The sequence below is a fragment of the Pipistrellus hanaki genome, assembly GCF_964339955.1.
Source record: "Pipistrellus hanaki genome assembly, chromosome: 4".
NCBI classification, from domain to species: Eukaryota; Metazoa; Chordata; class Mammalia; order Chiroptera; family Vespertilionidae; genus Pipistrellus; species Pipistrellus hanaki.
This window is the reverse complement of record NC_140506.1, coordinates 90,936,881-90,950,737: the sequence shown is the minus strand read 5'-3', so window position 1 is coordinate 90,950,737 and position 13,857 is coordinate 90,936,881. Positions and strand designations below refer to the sequence as shown.

Here is a 13,857-nt window from a genome sequence, read left to right as displayed (position 1 = left end):
CAGGGAGGCACTGGATTGATTAGCTTCAGGCAAGGGCTGGAGGGGCAGGGATCAGGACAGCTCTCCCAGGGGATGGAAGCCCTGGCAGGTGCCATTGTTCCTTTGTTGACCCCTGTCTTCACCCAGCTTACATTTGCAGGCAGACATCAAATATGAGTTCTCCATTAACCTGAATAATACTGTTGGGCTCACTCTGGTGATTGATTCCCTGAGACCTTGCCTGACCCAACTCATGTGCCCTGTCTGAGCTGCTTCCAGTGGCTTTTCCATATGAGCCTTGGCTCAAGCTACAGACATTTTTTATTTTTTATTTTTTAAAATATATTTTATTGATTTTTTACAGAGAGAAAGGGAGAGGGATAGAGAGTAAGGGACATCGATGAGAGAGAAACATCGATCAGCTGCCTCCTGCACACCTCCTACCAGGGATGTGCTTGTAACCAAGGTACATGCCCTTGACAGGAATCGAACCTGGGACCCTTCAGCCTGTAGGCCAATGCTCTATCCACTGAGCCAAACTGGTTAGAGCATGCAGACAATTTTTTAAAAATATTTTTTTTATTGATTTCAGAGAGGAAGGCAGAGGGAGAGAGAAATAGCAACATCAGTGATGAGAGAGAATCATTGATTGGCTGCCTCCTGCATGCCCTAGCCCCTACCCTCCACCCCCCACCTCCAGATTAAGCCCGAAACTCAGGCATGTGCCCTTGACTGGAATCAAACCTGAGGCCCTTCTATCCGCAGGCCGACACTCTATCCACTGAGCAAAGCCAGCTAGGGCATAAAGTTGCAGACTTTCTTAAAATCTCTCAAAAGTCCATACACCCCAAACAAGCAGTGCTGGCCTTGGTGTGCCCTCTACCTCTTGCTAAGCAGTCCCAAGCTCAGTACAAGTGGGAACTGGTCTCAATTTGCATTGTAAATTCCATCAGGTGGCACCAAGCCTGGCATAACCCGTGGTCAGTGTTGGCTTGGAGCACAGCTATAGCTAAGTGACCACAAGCTTGGCACAAGGGCGTCTGGCTTCAGCTCACATCATGGTGACCACCAAAGGATTCAAGCCGAGTTCCTTACTCTCTATCCCTCAGTTCAATGCATAGCCTCTCCCAAGCACCTCCAAGGCCAGCATAAATAGCAACCAATCACAAATCACGTTGTAGCTCCTACCAAGAAATTAATGGTGCAAATGGTGACTGAGCTTGGCCTCCACTCAGATCCCTTCGAGAGGCTCCAGAACTCAACGCATCTGGTGGCCAGTTTCAGACCACATGAGAGCACCGCCCAGCCAGCTCCACAAACAACACACCTGAAGACAGCTGGTCTGCTGTAGTCACAGCCAGCCCTGATAGTCAGCCTGATGGTCAATCCTACCAACTGATGTGGCAACAGCTACTAAGGCTCAACGACAATAGAAGGCACACACAACCCACACAAAGGACACCCCTGGAATACCTGCGTCAGGTGATCAAGGAGACTGCACCAATGGGCCTCTCTACTACAATATATGAGGCCACTTGGCCAAGACTGAGAGACAATAGCAGGTCTACCTAATGCATAGAAACAAACACACAGAGTCAGGTAAAATGAGGAGATAAAGAACCATGTCCAGCCAAAACCGGTTTGGCTCAGTGGACAGAGCGTCGGCCTGAGGGCTGAAGGGCCCCGGGTTTGATTCCGGTCAAGGGCATGTACCTTGGTTGCGAGTACATCCCTAGTGGAGGGCATGCAAGAGGCAGCTGATCGATGACTCTCTCTCATTGATGTTTCTAACTATCTCTTTCCCTTCCTCTCTATAAAAAAATCAATAAAATATTTTTTTTTAAAAAAAGAGAGAACCATGTCCAAATGAAAGAACAGAACAAGATGAGAAAAAGAACTACACAAAATGAAAACAAGAAATCTACCACATACAGAGTGTAAAATACTGGTTATAAAGATGTGCAAATAGGCTTTGCAGATGCCGCCACCCCGAAGCCGCCCGTGACCAGCCATGGTAAACCCACCCGTGTTCTTCGGCATCGCCATCGATGGCGAGCCCTTGGGCTGCGTCTCCTTCGAGCTGTTTGCAGACAAAGTTCCAAAGACAGCAGAGAACTTCCGTGCGCTGACAACTGGGGAGAAAGGATTTGGTTATAAAGGTTCTTGCTTTCACAGAATTATTCCGGGATTTATGTGCCAGGGTGGTGACTTCACACGCCATAATGGCACAGGCGGCAAGTCCATCCATGGGGAGAAGTTTGCGGATGAGAACTTCATCCTGAAACACACAGGCCCTGGCATCCTGTCCATGGCGAATGCTGGGCCCAACACAAACAGCTCCCAGTGTTTCATCTGCACCGCCAAGACCGAGCGGTTGGATGGCAAGCACGTGGTATTCGGCCAGGAGAGAAGGCATGGATATTGTGACGGCCATGGAGCGCTTTGGGTCCAGGAATGGCAAGACCAGCAAGAAGATCGCCATTGCTGACTGTGGACAACTCTGATACATCTGACTGGTGTTTTATCTTCACCAGACCATGCCTTCTGTAGCTCAGGAGAGCACCCCTTCACCCCGATTTGCTTGGAATGTTCCATAATCTATGTGCTCTTGCCAGTTCATTGGGTTCCATCATTTCCTTACCCCTTCCCAGTCTAGCTAGATTGCAGTTAAGTTTATGATTATGAAATAAAAAACTAAACCGTTAAAAAAAATGTGCAAATGGGTGAAACAGTGAGAATTTTACCAGAAAGATAGAAAAAGATAGAAACCATTAAAAAAAAAAAAAAAAAAAGAACCAGTCAGAAGTGGAGAATATAATAACTGAAATAAAGAATACATTAGAAGGCATCAATAGCAGAATTGATGATGCAGAGGATTAAATCAACAATATGGAAGTCAAGGTAGGAGAGAACACCCAATTGGAACAGCAAAAAGAAAAAATAATGTTAAAAAAATGAGGCTAGTTTAAGAGACCTCTGGGATAATACTTGTGTACCAACATTCTTTAAAAAACAAAAACAAAAAAACCACACACAAATATATATATATATATATATTAAAGAGGAAGGGAGAGAGAGAGAGAGAGAGAGAGAGAGAGAGAGAGAGAGAGAGAGAGATGTCAATAATGAGAGAGAATCATTGATCAGCTGCACGCCCCATACTGGGGATCAAGTCCGCAAACTCAGGCAAATGCCCTGACCAGGAATCAAACCATGACCTCTTGGTTCAACCACTGAGTCACACTGACTGGGCATAGAATAGCACAGAAATTTGAATTCATTAAAAAAATTTTCTTTTTAATTTCAGAGAAAGAGTTAGGGAGAGAGAAAAAAAAATAATGAGAGAGAATCATTGACTGCCTCCTGCCCACCCCACACACTGGGGATTGAGCCCAAAACCCAGGCATGTGCTTGACCAGAATCAAACCCTGACCTCCTTATTCAACCACTGAGCCACTGACGGGGCATAACACAGAAATGTGAGGAAATATTCTTTCAGTATTAAACAAGTATTACTCTTACTCAATTCGACAAAAATGTTGCTCACCTCATTGACAAATCAAGTTCTGACATCCATCTCTGTTGTTTCACTTTTATCTCGATTATTGTTCATTAAAACATCAACCAACATCTTTGTTAGAACTACACTTAGAGAGCTAGCCATTAAACCAGCTAACACACCACTGCTCCAGCCCACAGCCAGGGGAGGGCGCCACCTTGGCAGTACTTGCAGCCTTCTGCCCTAGTCAAGCCTCCCGAGGACTACAGCCCTGGCCAATAGCGCCACTGCAGCCTGGAGAGAGACCCTGAGAAAGAACCAGTCAACCAAACCACTGCCAAATTCCTGAATCACAGAAACTATGTAAGATAATAAATGTCTAGTATTGTTTTATGCGGCTAAATTTTGGAATAGTAGCAGCAATAGATAACAAACACATCGTCTTCGACAGAACTGTACTGAAGGGGAAAATGAGTCAAAAAGGACTGGATTATTTTGTTGTGGCAAATACCCAGAAGTAGAATAACTAACCCAATGACTATGAATAAAAATTTGTTTCTTGAGTTATTAACAGTTTGCTGCCAACAACGGATATATCTTTTTTAAAAAATATGTTTTATTGATATTTTACAGAGAGGAAGGGAGAGGGAAAAAGAGTTAGAAACATCGATGAGAGAGAGTCATCGATCAGCTGCCTCTTGCACACCCCCTACAAAATGAAATGTTTTGCCATTTTGAGAATTTGATTTCTTTTTGTTTTTTGTTTGGTTTAGGGATAGTAGATTGACAGATTCCAAGTCATCAAGCTTCCCTCTGTCCATTCTCACCCCCTGATTAGCAGAGTTCCTGTTAACTGAATTAAATGTTTTTATTCAAGGATCTTCTCAATATAGTCTGGCCTGCCAATCCACCCAAACACAGGGGTGAGCAAATATTTCTAATGCATGTAAGAAAGCAGTTTTGGTTTAATTCTTGAAATCATGCTATTGTTCTGTCAAGAAGTATATATCAACCTTTAACAAAGGCTTAAGAAAAAATATGCAGATTTTAGGCATAAATACCGGCTGTATTCCATTTCAGCAGTACCATGCTCTCTGTTGTGGTTCAAAGGCAAAATTTGGTGTATTTCTTTTTTACCAGGATTAATGCAGTGGAAGAAAGTATCAAAAAAAAGATCACAGCAAAGATCTTGTCCATTCCTCCTACCAGGAAGAAGAAACAATTAAAAAAAAAAACACAAAAAAAAACACCTAAATTTAGCCCTAACTGGTTTGGCTCAGTGAACAGAGCGTCGGCCTTTGGATTCAAGGGTCCCAGGTTCAATTCTGGGCAAGGGCATGTGCCTTGGTTGCGGGCACATCCTCAGTGAAGGGTGTGCAGGAGGCAGCTGATTGATGTTTCTCTCTCATCGATGTTTTCTAACTCTCTCTCCCTCTCCCTTCCTCTCTGTTAAAAAAAAAAATCAATAAAATATATTTAAAAAACACACACACACTAAATCTACTAGCCAAAAGGCATATTTAATCTTTTTTTTTTCATCTTTCATTTGAAACAGATCATATACTGTACCACCTGGAATTTAAAAATTTTTAAAAATATATCCTTATGAAATATAGGGACAACCTGTAGTATTTTTTTATTAAATTATTATCTGTGTACATATTTTACCATTGCCCCCCCTCCCATACATACCCACCCTCCCCAACCTGTAATATTTTCAATGTTGAAAAGAGTATTGTGGTCTTAATTTAGCTTTCTAAAAGTAATACTGTAAAATAACGAGACTGATTTTCATGGGTTAATAAAGAAGTTAATTTCATTGTTTCATTATCTTGAGTCACATATTAAAGGGGAAGCTGTCATCTATGGAGCCTCTGAGTTGGAAAAGGCATTAACCTAGGCCAGCCATCTGCCCTTTGCAGGAGACTACTGCAGCCCCCAGCAAGGCTCTATCCAGCCTCCACTTGGCCACGCTTTGCTTTTGAAGGCAGTTCTGCAGTCTTCCCAGACAAGTCAATAATTAAAATAATCCCCCCCCCCCATAATTTCAAAGAGGAAGGGAAAGGGAGTGAAAGAAACATCAGTGATGAGAGAGAATCATTGATTGTCTGCCTCCTGCATGCCCCCAACTGGGGATCAAGACCAAAACCCTGACTGGGAATCAAACCCGTGGCCTCCTGGTTCACTGAGCCACATCGGCCGGGCAATAGCAGTGCCCTTTGATGAATACTTAAGGCATATGTAGCCTCCATTGTGTCAAATGTAGCAAATGGGGACTAAGAAAAGTTCATGGATTAGTTGATACTTGGTCAGAAACTTAGGAATGCCTCACTCAAATTCAACCACCACAAAGGCTTGCGGGTGGTCAAGTCACGCACAAGGAACACTGGCTTGGAGGACCCCCTTCCTGTCCCAGCTCATACAGTGCCACAGAGAAGCTGAGGAGGAACATGTGGTGCTAACCTCTAGAGTCTCCCACCCCAGACATAACTCATTTTTTTTAAATTTCTTTATTGATTAAGGTATCACATATTTGTCCTCAACCCCCATTCTAATCCCTCACCCCACCCCACCCCTCTATTGTCCTTGACCACTGGTCAGGCTCATATGTATGCACACAAGTCCTTTGGTTGATCTCTCCCCTTTATCCCCACCCTCCCTCTGAGGTCCAACAGTCTGACCCATGGCTCCTTGTCTCTGGGCCTGTGCTTGTTCATCAGTCTATGTTGTTCACGTTTCCCCTAGGTGAGTGAGATCATGTCCTACTGGAACTACATTTATAAGAACTGAAAATGAGACGAGCAATAATGGTTAGGCTGAAAGGCAACTGAATCAGTCTGCAGTGAGTTTCTTTCTGGGCCAACAGTTCTTTTGAGACCCAATCTCAATGTCAAACAGTTTCTTATGTGTACATGTCAGCAATGATATTTCAGTTCTGGATGGTGGACAAATGGTGGTAATGCAGGCCCGACCCCAGGCACAACTCTTGATCTTGAATTCTCAGTGCACTCGACTACATACTTGCCATTTACCATCAGTGCAGTAGGGACATCCTGTGCATGGGCCTCGCATAGTTATACAAGTATACCTGTAGGATACATTACCGGAAGTGGAATTTCTAGGTTGAGGACTATGTGAATAGTAAATTAAATTGTATTCATACCGCTAATTTGTTTTCTTATACCAAATTAAAACAGTGGTATTTTCTTCACATCCTCATCAACTTAACATTTTTGCCAATCTGGTAGGTAAAAAAAAATAATAATAATTGTACCATGTTTACATTTGGTATCTGTTTAGACTCTTTCCAATTTTCCCCTTCTTTTTCTGTCATCAAGTGTCAATCAAATCATTGGGTCAAAAAATTTTAACGTGAATCCAATTTTGAACAAAATTAAAATGTCAGACAATTATGAGAGAACACAGTTGGGCATGAACCCAGGGGCCACTTCACTTCCAGTCAGCTTCTATCTGTGACCATGTTAATGGAATATCTCCTTCTTTTAAAAATTGTAGTCTTCTCTGCCAACAGTTCTATGCCATGCTGAAAAAGGTTGCATATTCTTGGTGCAACTGGATCATGATCTATTGATACAGATCCTGGTGCCTCTGGCAATCATAGTTAGTCTCACGTCACTCAACTTCAGAACAAACATGGAAAGTGTCCCTTTGTGACTGGCTCTAAAAACATACAGTCAAACTATTGCTCCATCTTTATTTCTCCAAATTTTAGAACAGATATGCTGTGGTTGAGGAACAGATTCCTCTGGAGATCCTGGGTAAATACGAGGCCCAGGAGAATGGGGCATGAAACAGGCCCATGATTCCTTGTAGTCTCACCATGTGGTTTCAGGGCATGCGGTACTCCCTGAAATCAGACTGAATAGCCAGAAGTCTCAGGGGGGAAAAATATCTTTCAAACCCAAGTGACAGGAAAGGGAGGGTTCCTAAAAATGGGACCAAGTTGTGTCTTTCTAGGGACTAAAGCATATCCAAAAATGAAACTGGTAAATTTTCTGATATATTTGAGTGTATTGAGAGGAGATTTGTACTTCTATCAAGGGAGTTTCTGAGTGACTTGGTGATAAATGAAGAGAAAACTAAACAAATGAGAAAAAAAAGAGGATATTAACTCTGGACAGAGTTATGGGTATGACACTGTATATAATGTATGACATTGTATATAATGTATATCATGATATACTACTTGGCTCAGCTGTGAAAAATTTTTACTTAGTCATAATAATGTCAAAACTGACCATTGAATAAACCAAATTTGTGATATAACTCTAGGAGGGAGAGAGAAGAAAGAGGGGAGGGGAGGGGAAGGCTATAGGGGCAGGAATAGTCATGGAGAACAAAATCCTTGCTTCCACGAAAGGCTGTCACTAGATAAATGTGCTCTCTATTATAGCTAGCCATCTGGAGAAACACCAGCTAAAAGATTGGAAAGTGGTTGCCTCTGGTGAGCCGGCACTGGGATGCTGAGGAGTAAGCCAGGGCACTACCGTTTCTCATTATAAAGCTTGTATAATTATTTGATTTTTAACATTATGCAATTATGCTTTGTAATAAAGATATCAGCTCACCTCGCCAAGCTTCCGTTTCTTTATATGCAAATGAAGAGAATATTAAATAAATCACAAGGATTCCATGAGGGAATGTCTATCAAGGGACTTGCTCAGGTGGCACTCAGTGAGCCTTCAGTCAGTGGTATGATTATCATTATTGTCGTTGCTATGATTGAAGGTCCCTGCCAGCGCTAACGATTCCAGAATGTAAGATGCATCATGGCCCCGGGTGCTGGAAGTACAGTGATGAACATTATTATTACCAGCCATGAACATTATTATTACTAGCCCAGAAGTCATATAGATACGTGACAATTGTTACAATGCGAATTGACCATAATGATGATGATTGAAGTGCTATGATATCGCATAGACACATCTCAGCCATGGAGAGTCAGAGGAGGCTTCAGAGTAAGAGCCTGAGATATGAAGAGAAATTGACCCATAGAATGGGAAGAACATTCCAAGCCTCAAGAAGAGCATTTGCAGGCATGGGGAACATGAGTCCTTCAGCATGGCTAGACCTTAAAGACAGGAAGCTCAGCTGGATAGCAATTGGGCGCTGTAGGATATGTGCAGGCATTTGGCTTTATCTCAAGAACAGCAGGACTCATTTGAATTTATTCAGTGGAGTGCAATGTGATCAGATGTGTCTTCTCACACGGAGACTGAAGGGGCTAGACAGAAGGCAAGGAGCTCCATTAGGGCTGAAAAGTCCCTGGAGGAGTGTAGACAGAGCTGAACAAATCTTAAAAGGGGTCTAGATGAGACTGTTTTGTTTTTGTTTTTATTGCTCCAGTCAAACTTTATTGAGGTCCCAGGGTCATGAGATTCAGGCAGGAGGCGGCCCGGCGGGCAAATGGGACCGCTGGAACTGAGGGCAAGCCTTGTCAGGAGGAGCCCACTTTGGAATGTGGGTGAGGATTGATGCTGAGACACCGAGGAGGAGCAGGGGTTGGGGGTGGGAGTGGCCATGGCAAGTCCTCCCTGCTCCTCCCTCTGGGCCTGGGGTGAAGCTACATAGATGTTCTGCTCCCCTTTAGGTTCAGTGGAGGTATTCCCGCTGAGAGAGGCAGGAGAGGAGCCTGAGAGCTTTGCTCAGAACGACCTAGTGGCGGAAGAACCAAACCACAGTGACAGCGCCGTTCGACAGCCGGGTGCACCCTTCACCTGCCCTGGCACTAGCACTGATGAACAATGTTCTCTTCAAGCTGCTTTCTGGTGCCAGGGCTTCAGTGATGGTATTCAGCCACCCCCACCCTCCATCAACCATGGAGACCTCCGAGAGTATCCTGTATGAGCATGTGCACCTCCTCTCTCCACCTGCAGTGCTCCTCCCTTCCCCACCTATTTCTCCCTTTGTTTTATTTATTTTATTTTATTTTTCTTTTTTTAATATATTTTATTGATTTTTTACAGAGAGGAAGGGAGGGAGATAGAGAGCTAGAAATGTCGATGAGAGATAAACATCGACCAGCTGCCTCCTGCACACCCCCCACCAGGGATGTGCCCGCAACCAAGGTACATACCCTTGACTGGAATCGAACCCGGGACCTTTCAGTCCGCAGACCGATGCTCTACCACTGAGCCAAACCGGTTTCGGCTCTCCTTTTGTTTTATTTTTTTATTTTTTTATTTTTTTTTTTAAATATATTTTATTGATTTTTTACAGAGAGGAAGAGAGAGGGATAGAGAGTTAGAAACATCGATGAGAGAGAATCATCGATCAGCTGCCTCCTGCACACCCCCTACTGGGGATATGCCCGCAACTAAGGTACATGCCCTTGACCGGAATCGAACCCGGGACCTTTCAGTCCACAGGCCGACGCTCTATCCACTGAGCCAAACCGGTCCCGGCTCTCCTTTTGTTTTAATTACAAATTGTTGTTGTGGAAGGTGGTTGCTGAGAGCAGTTCTACTTAAACTGCTACCTCTCTCCTCATACACTGTCTTTTCTACAGGACGCACCAACTTGCTTTTCGGTGTAGCTTTTCCGCCTAACTCTTTTTCCATCTTGGCAACCAAAGACAGATCCATCCAGGCCAGGCACATCCAGTTCATCAGTGGAGTTTATGTGGCCACTTTCCAGCTCTCGGCTCTACTGTGGGACCTCATCTCCTTCCTCATCCCCATCTGCCGCCACCAGTGAGGGATGCCTGGTGCTGGGACTCTCCCTGCACATCACAGGGGACGTACTTTGGGGAACCTGCAAAGAACCAGAACCAGACCGGAATTCTAGGCTGGCAGCTCAGCCCCTGATTGGTGGCTCATCTTCATTGTTGACCTCCATGAAAGATAATTCCAGAAACATCTCCCTAGGCAGGGCATTAGGGGAGCAAGTATTTGTGACAGAATTATGCAGCCTCGTGGCTCCCTGCTAGTTTGTGCAGAATAGGCCAGTCCTCCTTGGTTCTGCCTATGTTCTTTGTAAACACCTGCGAACCCTCGATTTCCAGAGGTAGAGTCTCCTGTCTCTGCACTGTTGGGTGAAGGGAGTTGCCTGAGCTGTATTACAACAACTTATTATTATTATTATGGAAGCAATATTTATTGAATGTCTACAGTATGCCAAGTGCTGTACATAGTGTGTCACATTTAATCCTCACAACTTGAAAAGATAGAGGTGGTTATCCTCCCACCCTTTTTTGTATTGCTTAAAGTATTACAAATAGTACATACGTCTCCTTTCCCCACCCTTTGACCTTCCCCCAGTCTCCCCTACCCCCCTAGCACATGCCCTCACACAACCCCCTCCCCAGTGTCTTGTGTCCATTGGTTATGCTTATATGCATGCATACAAGTCCTTCGGTTGATCCTAACAACTCATTTAAAAAAAAAGTGTATATATATATATATATATATATATATATATATATTATATATATACACACACACATATATATATATATGTATATATATTTATTTTATTTTATTTTATTTTATTTTTTTTACAGAGAGGAAGGGAAAGAGAGAGAGAGTCAGAAACATCGATGAGAGAGAAACATCGATCAGCTGCCTCCTGCACACCCCCCACTGGGGATGTGCCTGCAACCAAGGTACGTGCCCTTGACCGGAACTGAACCTGGGATCCTTCAGTCCACAGGCCGAAGCTCTATCCACTGAGCCAAACCGGTTTCGGCACTAGCAACTCATTTTAAAAATTAAGATTATCATGTTCTTTCTCCTGTGTTTAGGATGGACTCGGTGAACTTTTCAGATTCTTCCCCCCACCCTGCCCTAAGGTGGAGTTTCTATACTGCAGTGAAGAAGCATTACACACCAGGAAAACATCCTGGCTGTTATTTTGCTGCTCGTGCTCTCTGGCTGGACTCTCATCCCCTTTATCTACCTGACCAGCTTCCGCTGTGACAATGCGGGCAGCGCTTGTGTTAAGCTCATCATGACGCTCAGGGAGTGAGCATCGGACCAGTTATTCTTGTCTCGGTCACAAGTGAAAAAGGTGAGGACCATCAGATCTACACATGGCACAGCGCTCTGATACCTCCTCCAGCAGCCACAGATGCTGTGTCTGCCAGTGCCCTGGGCCAGGCTGTTCTCAGCAGCTGTCGTCTGAAGAGCCCCACACTGGCCATGTCCCAAACACACGTCTGCAGCAGAGTAGATGAAGACAGTGGTTATACTCATCCAAGGGGCTGTGCTCAGCGATGAAGAGGGAGCAGCTGCTTGCCCCATGGGCAGTGTGGATGAACATCACTACATGGTGCTGAGCAGAAGACAGCACACCCTGTGATCGGGGTGGTCATCAGAGAGTCGGCTGCCTCCTTAGGGAGCTTCCTGGTGCTATCTCAAAAATAAAAGGCCAAAGTGAGAGGCAACAGGCATTGATTTGAGATAAAAGAATAACTATTAGGAAGCACGGATTCAGGCAGAAGCCCCAATAGTGTTTCAAGTATGAGACAAAGGCGATGGTTATTTATGGGAGAGGGAAGGGAACAATTCCATTAACAGAAGGAAGGCATTTCTTTCATTTTTAAAAAAATTATTAATTTTGGAGAGAAAGAGAGAGAAACATCCATTTGCTGTTCCACTCATTTATGCATTCACTGGTTGTTTTAATATGTGCCCGGATCAGGGATCGAACGTGGCAGGCATATCAGGACGGCGATCCAACCAACTGGCCTACTGAGCGGGGGTGAAGAAGGCATTTGTATGGGTGCAGATAGGCTGAGTGATGTTAATTCTAAATAATATTTCTGGTTTTTAGTCTGATAGTCATCAGCCCAGGAGCCATAATATCTGCTTTTTGTTATCCTTGCAAATAGTTATTTGGGACACAGTGTTGAGCTTGAGCTCAGTCCAAAGATTATTTTGTCCTGTTTTAACATTCCAAAGGTTTGAGGCATAAGACATGCAAGGCAGTTCCTCTGAGATAACAGTTCTAATTCCATTTAAAGGGGCTCCATGTATTTGGGCTCCATGTTTGTTTGTTTTTTGTTGTTTTGTTTTGTTTTACACTAGAGCAGTGGTCGGCAAACTGTGACTCTGTTGAGTTTGCCGACCACTGCGTAAGGCATTACCCTTACCCAGAAGTTTTAACTTCAGATTAAAGACATTAGTACATTATTGCCAAAACCGGTTTGGCTCAGTGGTAGAGCGTTGGTCTGCGGACTGAAAGGTCCCGGGTTCAATTCCAGTCAAGGGCATTTACCTTGGTTGTGGGCACACCCCCAGTAGGGGGTGTGCAAGAGGCAGCTGATTGATGTTTTTCTCTCATCGACGTTTCTAGCTCTCTATCTCTCTCCCTTCCTCTCTGTAAAAAATCAATAAAATATATATATATATATATATATATATATATATATATATATATTTTTTTTTTTAATACAGACGTTAGTACATTATTAAATTGTTTTTTTAAGTGTTTTTCCCTAAGGCAGTGGTCGGCAAACTCATTAACCAACAGAGGGGAAAACCACGGCTCATGAGCCGCATGCGGCTCTTTGGCCCCTTGAGTGTGGCTCTCCCACAAAATACCACGGCCTGGGTGAGTCTATTTTGAAGAAGTGGCGTTAGAAGAAGTTTAAGTTTAAAAAATTTGGCTCTCAAAAGAAATTTCAATCGTTATACTGTTGATATTCGGCTCTGTTAACTAATGAGTTTGCAGACCACTGGCCTAGAGTGACGGTAATGTTCTGTGTCTTTGTTACTGGACGGGTCTGGGCCTGGAGCGGGTCTGCCTGCAGTGAGTGGTTCTCGACTGTGTGTAGGAAAGATATCACAACGTGACTCCGGTGATTTTGAAAGCATGTTTATTAAAGTTGGGGACAATGACACAAGGAAGGGCTTAAGGTAGAAGAAGCAACAAGAGAGAGAAAGTCATAGAAAAAGGGGGCCTTGGAGATAAGTTCAGGGTGTTAGCCCGGGATGAGCTGCTGCTGCCCATTGCTCCCCTGGTTGCTAGTCTCATGAGGACCCTTCGAAAAGAACAGAGATACATGGTGTGGGTGTGGGTGTGCTCTATTGGGAGTTTGAAGTGGCTCTTTGTCTTGAGGCTTTTTATCTTTCTTTGGCTGGAATCCTAGGAGAGGTCTCAGGGGAGGATTTTAATAGTATATTTCTTAGTTTTCCAGGTGTGTCTTTCAAAATATTGAGTCACCAAAATGTGCATAGAGCCCTGATCGGTGTGGCTCAATGGTTGGAGCACTGGCCCACGCACTGAAGGGTCACAGGTTGGATTCCCAGTCAAGGGCACATACCTGGGCTTCGGATTTACTCCTCACCCACGAGTTGGGGCGCATGTGGGAGGCACCAGTGGATGTGTTTCTCTCAGGACACACAGATGTTTTC

General features: G+C 44.0%; 1 pseudogene across 1 annotated transcript; it reads left to right on the top strand.

Annotated features, from left to right (window-relative positions):
* Positions 1-1,970: 1,970 nt before the first annotated feature.
* LOC311622114 (peptidyl-prolyl cis-trans isomerase A-like) lies at positions 1,971-2,642 on the top strand (annotated as a pseudogene). The gene has a single exon. The product of its transcript is annotated as a peptidyl-prolyl cis-trans isomerase A-like (transcript).
* Positions 2,643-13,857: the final 11,215 nt, after the last annotated feature.